Genomic DNA, 8,133 nt, shown 5'->3' with positions numbered 1-8,133 from the left:
GGACGCTCGCACCACCGGCCCGCCCCTCCCTCCGGGCCCCGCCCTCCCGCCGGCCGGAAGAGGCCGCGCCGTGGGGGTGAGGCCGCGGGGGGGTGGTGGGGGCGGGGGATGCGCTTTGGGGGCGAGGGTGAGGATGGAGCGAGGCCTCGCTGGGGAGGCGGGGATGAGGCTGGAAGGAGGGATTTAGGATGGAGGGAAGCCGCGCGGAGCGGGTGGTGTACAGTGAGGATGGAGGGAGCAGAGAGACCGCACGGGGGCTCGGGGTGAGGATGGAGGGAGGCTACGCTGGGGCGGGGAGGGGCAGGGTGAGGGTAAAGGGAGGCCGTGGGGGGGCAGTGAGGGAGGAGGGAGGCCTGGGCTTGGGTGGGATGCGGAGGCGTGATGGAGGAAGAAAGGAGGCATTGGGGAGAAGGGATTGACAGGTTGGAGACCAGGGTGTTAGGCCCACTGGCTGCCTGATTTAAGCCAAAGTCTAAGCTTCCTTCCTCCACAGGGAGACTCAACAAGGGGCTGCAGGTAATTTTACATAAATTAATCCGCACCCTACTGGGATTCAACCGACATACAGCCTCTGCCCGGTCCAGTTGGAATATAAGGTGAGGCTGGTTTTATTAGATGTTTCCAGGTCTTCTTGCAAAAAGCATTTTACAATAAGTTACATAAATTCATACAATGCAATTAAATATTTTATATATCCAATGCAAATATATATGTATACATATACATACATCTATACTGTATATACACATGATACATGCATAAGTGTATTCTGGTCTCTAAATATTTTTAAATAAGGACTGAAAACAAGTTGGACACAGACCTACAAAGGCTGCCTGGTGTACCTGTACCTGTGGGTCACCAAACTGTGAGCATCCTCAGACCAGGAGAAAAAGGGAAACTTACCAGTTATGTGCCACAGTGTTCTTGTCCCCTAAGAGAAGCATAATTGTTCCTGACAGTGACAGATTTCTCCCAGGGAACCACATTTGCTTAAACAGCAGTTTGCAAAACCACGGAGTCCCCAGCAACTCTGAAGCATAGCAGAGGTCTTCTCTGCATTGCTTCCTACCCCGGCCTTTGTTGTAAGTGGACGGCATAATGCACTAGCAACCAGGTGCGCCTCCCCCAAAGCTCACCTAATCCAAGGATGGATTTTAAGCTGCCCTGACCACTTATTCGTCTGCTTTGAAATAGCAGTATATAGAAAGCCCACTTTTAGAACTTCAGACTTACAGTCAGAGAATATAAGAACTTCTTCCCATTGTATAGAGCAACAATAGATGTCAAAAGAGAGAATCCAAAACTAATAATAACAATAACTGGCCCCAAAAACTAGATAAGCATCACAGTGGACCAGGACTAGAAGAAAGACAGTAAGTGATAAGCAAGGCTGAAGCCATATCTTCCACTTCCCTGCAGAACCGCGGCAGTTGGGAAGGGAGTCCTGCATAGTCACAAGGCCTCAAATTGTGTCACTGGAGAAAGACATGAATGAAGCCCCTCTGAGGAAGGCCTTAGCCTCTCCAGGACAACACAGGCCTAAGAAGTTAGGAATAAGAAAAGGAAAAAGCTTAACAGTGATAAACCCTAATACTTTACTGGACGAGCCCTTCAGATAGCCTTCTTGGAGTTTGCTGAATTATGGCTCTAAGGGCCAGGCTCTCTCCACTCCTGGTAGGGAGAGCTCCTGGCTTCTATCGGAAAGTCATAAGCATCCCTAGTTTTCCCCTGTTCCTTAAGAGCTTCGTAACCCCGCCTTCCCAGACACCGTAACTCCTTGGAGCCAGAGCAGGAGCTCTCCACGTTTGCCCTTAGATGCTTCAAGATGTCGTGGTCTCAGAAGACATCATGGGGAAATGGGAGAGTCCATTCTGTATACAGCTCTCTTACAAAGAGTGGGGACCACAGTGGGTGAACATGCCCCTGGGGCTGAGGAGCACTGTTACCATTCAGGCCCAGGAAGGCAGATAGAGGAGTCAGAGAAGGTAAACAGGCACGCGGCAGGCTCAAGGTAGAGCCTGGCTTCGTCGTCCCCAGGTGTGAAAGAAAAAGGGAAGGACGCAAAAATAAGACATCAGGGAATCTTAGCTGTGTGCGTACCTGGTTCACAACTTGTAGTCCCTCGCCACTCCCAGGTGTGGTCCCTGGACCAGCAGCAGTGGCATCACCCGGGAGCTCTCCAGAAATGCAGAACCCCAGGGTCCACCCCGGACCCGCTGAATCAGCGTCTGCACTTTCACCAAATCCCCAGGTGATTCACAAACACGTTAAAAATGTGAGCACTGTTGAAGTCCACTTCTGTCGCTCCCTAGGTCTGGGTTGCTCTGGACTGTTGACTAGACTCTTCCGAATTGTCGGGGAGAACAGACTAGGAATAGAGCACAGACTAGGAATTCAAATGCAAGACACTGTCATTTATAAGAACATCACTGCAGGGAAGAATTAAAGGGCTCACCGATCAGCAACTGAACACCAGCTCGGTAAAGTTTATGGTGAGTCATTATTTGATTACATTTGTGCTGACTCATTTTTCCTATGGAAGGAAAGTTAGTAAATTGTAAGTTCTTCCTTTCAAAGGCTATTTCTGAGCCGAGGAGAATCATCAGTACAAAGGCCCCAGGAGCTGTGAAGCCAGAGCAGAGAGAGCCAGAATTCAGTGAGTCAGCTCTCGTTTTAAGGCTCCTGAAGAGCTGGATGGTCCTAAAAACACAGCAGAGAACAAGCTGTCCTTAGGTCCCAAGATCCTAAAATTTCAACGAGTCTTGAGACTTGATCAGCCAGTGTGGGGGCCGCAAGCGCCTGTGGTTCAGAACTTAGCAGTGCTTTCACTTGGATCTGGAGAAGGGCTGAGGGGCGGTCCTCCCTGAGGTGACAGAATCACTGATAGGCCCACGATTGGGGGGGTCCGGCGGCTCCTTAAAGACTCGGGAGAAAAACAGCAAAACTCTCTGGTGATAAATGATCTCCGTTAACCAGGACAGTAACTGTTGTCTTAAAAAAAAAAATTCAGCTCCTGGGGTGCCTGGCTGGCTTAGTCAGTGGAGCCTGCAACTCTTGTCTCAGGGTTGTGAGTTTGAGCCCCACGTTGAGTATTGGGATTACTTAAAAATAAAATCTAAAAAAAATTCCATCCCCTAATCCAATAAAAATTTGAGTTAAATATAGATAGGCTTAGAAGAAACAAAACCATAGATGTGTATTTCTGGATTAATAAGGAATCTGTATGTATTTAGTATCCATGTGCCTGAAATGAGTTAGAGAATAAGGCTTTTAGGCCCAGCCTCATAATTTTTTTTTATTTTTTTAATGTTTATTTATTTCTGAGAGACAGCACAAACAGGGAGGGGCAGAGAGAGAGGGAGACACAGAATCTGAAGCAGACTGCAGGCTCTGAGCGGTCAGCACAGAGCCCGACGCGGGGCTCAAACCCACAAACCGTGAGATCATGACCTGAGCCGAAGTTGGATGCTTAACCGACTGAGCCCCCCAGATGCCCCACCAGCCTTCTAATTCTGATAGGAAATGGAGACTTGCTTTTAACTTGAAATCTTACTAAGAGTTTTAAAGAATATTGAAACATCTAAGAGAACATCAGGTTTGCCATGCTGATAAGCTTAATTTGCTTATATATAAAAACTGTTTAATCAAGCAATTGAGGTACATAAAAAGGAAATGTAATTTAGGACAGACTTGTGGTCTGGACAGGGATGCTGAGGTCCCACTGGGGGAGGAGAGCAGTCACCTGCTGGGAAAGCAGTCACCTCCAGTTACCCTGGAAATGCAGATCTATACATACACAGATGTAATTGTGTGTGTGGTATGTCTACAGGCAGGAGGAAGAAATCAGTGCCTCCACGTAAGACAGAACTATACATCAGCAGTTGGAGAAAGGAAAATGCTCCAAAAATAATGGATCCTAAATGCTTTTCTGGGCAAACACTGTGACCCCTTTCAGGTAGCCTTTTGAATCTCATGACCACAAGATCGACCTCTCCCTCCACTGCTGGGCACCACACGTTCTCTTCCCCTTCCCTGCTGGCCCTAGGATGGTAGCTTCGACCACATTGCTCAAAGTTCTGTTTCCAGTTTTCATCTCTTCCGTTATTCCGCAGCATTTGCTTTCCCGACGATGGGGTCTTTACCAGAAGGTAAACAGAAACCACTCTAGATATTCCAGCAGAGGGGATCTGAGAACAGAAAATTGGCTACAGACACAATGTAGGGGCCAACACATCAAACACGGGACAGTGAGGCAACCCAGAGAACAGAAATAGCAGAAAGCCACTACCCACCCCCAAGGAGATGGGGTGACCTCAGTCTAGAGCCAGGGTCACCTGGTGGAAAGAGGAACCTCCCAGATTGGTCCCATGGGAGATGGGTTTTCCACGGGGAAAACCACTGATGCTGGGGACCCTGGCAGAGCTAGAGAGGGGAGCCCCCTGGCTTCTCCACCCCTCTGGCCTCTGCCATCCCCTGGACCTATCTTGTTGGTAGCCAACCAGGAGAGGAGCCTCAAAGAGCCTCCTTAGAGGGGAAGAGGCAGGGGGTGTGAATAGGGCCGAGTCAGTCGCTGTCCTTTCTGAAGTTCTTCCCTTGAGTTCTGTCAAAAGTTGTGATCTGTTTCCGTTTCTAGGTTATGGGGTGAATTGTGTCCCACCCCCACCGACCGCTAATGTGGAAATTCTAATCCCTGTACCTCAAAATGTACTTGGAGACGAGCCCTTCAAAGTGGTGATTAGGGTAAAATGAGGTCACATGGGTCAGCTTAATCCAGTATAACTGGTGTCCATGTAAGAGATTAGGACACAGATGCCCACGAAGGGAAGACCACATGAAGACAATGGTAGAAAATGGCCATCCACATGCCGAGGACAGAAAACCTTTAGAAGAAACAGACTTGCCGATACTTTGATCGTGGACTTGTAGCCTCCAGCCTTTGAGGGCATGTGTTTCGGCTAGTTAAGCTGCCCAGGCTGCTGCGGGGCCTTGTTACGGCCGTGAGGGCACTCGGGTACATCCTAGTTCTCAGTGGCCCCTCCTCTGGCTCTCTGGCCCTTCTGTGAACCACTGGTCTCAGGTAAGTCTTTGCCCCCAAGCTCTGGCCTCTCCTGCATTCTCTTCCAGAGTGGTTCCATTTGCCCTCCCCGTTTCAGCAGCCATCCCTTTGGGCATGATGCCCAGATGGCTCCAGTGCCACAACCATGGCTTCTATGTATCCACTTGGACATTGTTAGTATCTCAAGTGCGACGTGAATAAAACCAAGCATATTTTGTCCCACCAATTTCCACTTTGTCCTGATTTCTCTCTCAACAGTTAATAATGTCAGGCTTTTTTAAATGTGGACCTAGAAGGTAGTCATCTTGGAGTCCCAACTTCACCCTCTGTATCATCAGCGTGTGAGTCCCGTCTCTCCAGGCCTAGGGCCCTACCTCCTCTCTTGAGAACTAACGTAATAACCTCCTAATGATGCCCTGTGGGCCTTCCGCTTCCCACTCCTGTGATCCAGCCCATCTCTACGCTGTCACTTTCTCAAGCCAGCTCTGACCGCCCCTACTCCAACCCTCAAGCCCCACCCCTGCCCACCAGGAACATTCAAGAACTTTCCACTATACCCAGCTAGCCTGGTCTCAGAATGCCATCCAGCTGCTCCTTTATTCATTTCACCTCAGCACACCATACACTAAGCTAACCACTACCTAGCGTCTTCATTTAACCCTCTCAACTCCACAGGGCAGCTGTTACCCCCATCTTGCTAAGGAGCAGTTGAGTGACTCACTCAAGGTCCCACGACTGGATAGGGAAGCTGGAGGCTGAATTTATGTCTTTCTGACTCCAGGGTCCTTCACCAGGTAAACTAGACACGTGGGAGCAGAGAATGCTCTATGCACAACAGTAATACATAGAAATGAGACTAGAGAGGGAACAGTGGCAGAAGGTTCCCGGCTGCAGAGCTGCCAGCCCTGCGCGCAGCCTTTTGTATCCAGATCAGACAGTTGTCCCAAACTTGGGCACACCCAAAACGCTATAGGTGAGACTCCATCAAGATTCTCCAGGCAAAGAGCCGGCTCTGCAAACAGTCTGCTCCAAAAGCCAGAAGAGGATTGGGATGCAGTTTCTGTACAACAGCTGACTGTAACTGATTCAGTGACATCTTTTTTTATGTCTTTTATTTATTTTTGAGAGACAGTGCGAGCAGGGGAGGGTCAGAGAGAGACACAGAATCTGAAACAGGCTCCAGGCTCTGAGCTAACTCAGCACAGAGCTCGATGCAGGGCTCAAACCCACGAACTGTGAGATCATGACCTGAGCCGAAGCCGGACGCTTAACCGACTGAGCCACCCAGGCGCCCCTCAGTAGTGTCTTAAAGGACCTCAAGTATAGGGGAATCCAGTGTTTAAGACCGTCCAAATGCTATGTGGTATCCTGAACTGACTTCAGTAGAAAAACTCGTGAAATCTGAAGTCTATAGTTTAATTAGTGTACTAGTTTTGATAAATCCATGGTTGTATAAGATGCTAACACTGGAGGCAGCTGAGCAAAGAACTCTGCACTATTTTTGCAACTCTTGTAAGTCTAAAATTGTCTCCAAAAGTTAAAAAACTGGGGGATGACCTTCTGAACATCGGCATTTTCCCCCCTGTCCCTAACTAGTCACATTGTCTTCACATCATTTTATCTCTCTGGGCCCAAGTTTTCAACTATTTAAAAAGGATGGGGTGATCATCTTCAAGCTCTAAAATTCTGAGGTCCTGGGGCACCTAGGTGGCTCAGTTGAGTGTCCAACTTCAGCTCAGGTTATGATCTCACGGTTCATGAGTTCAAGCCCCACATTGGGCTCTGTGCTGACAACTCAGAGCCTGGAGCCTGCTTCGTATTCTGTGTCTCTCTCTCTCTGCCCGTTCCCCACTTGCCACTACCCAACCCCTCTCTCTGTCTCAAAAAAATAAATAAACATTAATAAAAATCTGGGATCCTAATACATTTACAATGTGATTCACGTTACAAGGACATGATTTGCAGTGACCTCTTATTCACTTTCATAACCCTGGTATTTAGCACTGTGCTAGCAGGTACTGAGTGCTCAATAGAAGTTGTTGGAACTAAACTGGCTCTTATCTCAATTTGTAAGAGGAGGTAGAACTGTTATCTCTTTTGTCTATTTGGCCACTAGAGAGCGAAGTGCTCACAAAAATTCTCTGCGCTGAAAGCAACTTCATCTTCATCCAACTGACAAGAGTGGTCCTTTTCATCCCAACTACATAAAAATCCGTTCCTGGTCGGAGGGGAGGGAGTCCCCATCTGTGAATAGTTTCCTGCCCATGAGACAGGACCTCCAGGTGGAGCGATTAATACCATAAACTTCCAGAAGATGAGACACACAGCACTCAGCAGCTTCAAAAGCCTAAACCACCTCGATAGATAGAGGCTGAACTGCAAACAGGTGAGCTCCACTCACTTGGAGGACGTTGTTGAGGTCTTCCTATTTCCTGAACCAAAGGTCTCGCTTTTAAAAGGCCGGTCAAAGAGGGCGAATGAATGACTGTGCCAGTTGACTATAAACCTTCACAACTGAAATGAAAAGAGCATCAGCAGCATCCCCTGAGCCTGTGTGAGCTGCAGTTTGTAAAGTGAAGCAATCGAGACCCCCCATCTGGACTCCGGCATCCTGGGCTCAGGTACTGCCCCAGACTCCCAACTCCTCACAGGGGCACAGACACGTCCAGTGATCTTGTGACCATGAGCAGGTGCCTGTGTACCCAAAACTCCACTGTGAGAACAACAGCACCCATGTGGTGCTGGCTAAGCACTAAGAAGGAGGGGGGCACATAGGGCTGAGCAGTGCCTGATGTGATCCCGGAACAGCCCGCCCGGACAAGTCAACAAGAAGGGGGTAAGTGGGCAAGGCGCTTTCATTCATCCTTTTAGGGGTGGCCCTTGCTGGTATCCCTTGCTTTGCAGGTTGACCTGTAATTATTTATTTATAAAAGTTTATTTATTTATTTTGAGAGGGAGAGGGAAGGTATGAGCAGTGTAGGGACAAAGACAGGGAAGACCAAGAATCTCCAGCAGGTTCCGCACTGCCAATGCAGCCCGACAAGGGGCTGGAACTCAAACCAAACCATGAGATCATG

The 8,133-nt window shown here is 48.8% G+C and overlaps 1 long non-coding RNA gene across 1 annotated transcript; it reads left to right on the top strand.

Annotated features, from left to right (window-relative positions):
• Positions 1 to 768: 768 nt before the first annotated feature.
• LOC115291499 lies at positions 769 to 5,282 on the top strand. The gene is made up of 2 exons (XR_003908490.1): positions 769 to 2,492; positions 3,830 to 5,282. It is a non-coding gene; the product is annotated as an uncharacterized LOC115291499 (long non-coding RNA).
• The last annotated feature ends 2,851 nt before the right edge of the window (positions 5,283 to 8,133 follow it).

This window comes from Suricata suricatta, chromosome 5, assembly GCF_006229205.1.
Source record: "Suricata suricatta isolate VVHF042 chromosome 5, meerkat_22Aug2017_6uvM2_HiC, whole genome shotgun sequence".
Lineage (NCBI taxonomy): Eukaryota > Metazoa > Chordata > Mammalia > Carnivora > Herpestidae > Suricata > Suricata suricatta.
The sequence above is the reverse complement of the archived record's forward strand: the minus strand, read 5'-3'. Positions and strand labels throughout refer to the sequence as shown.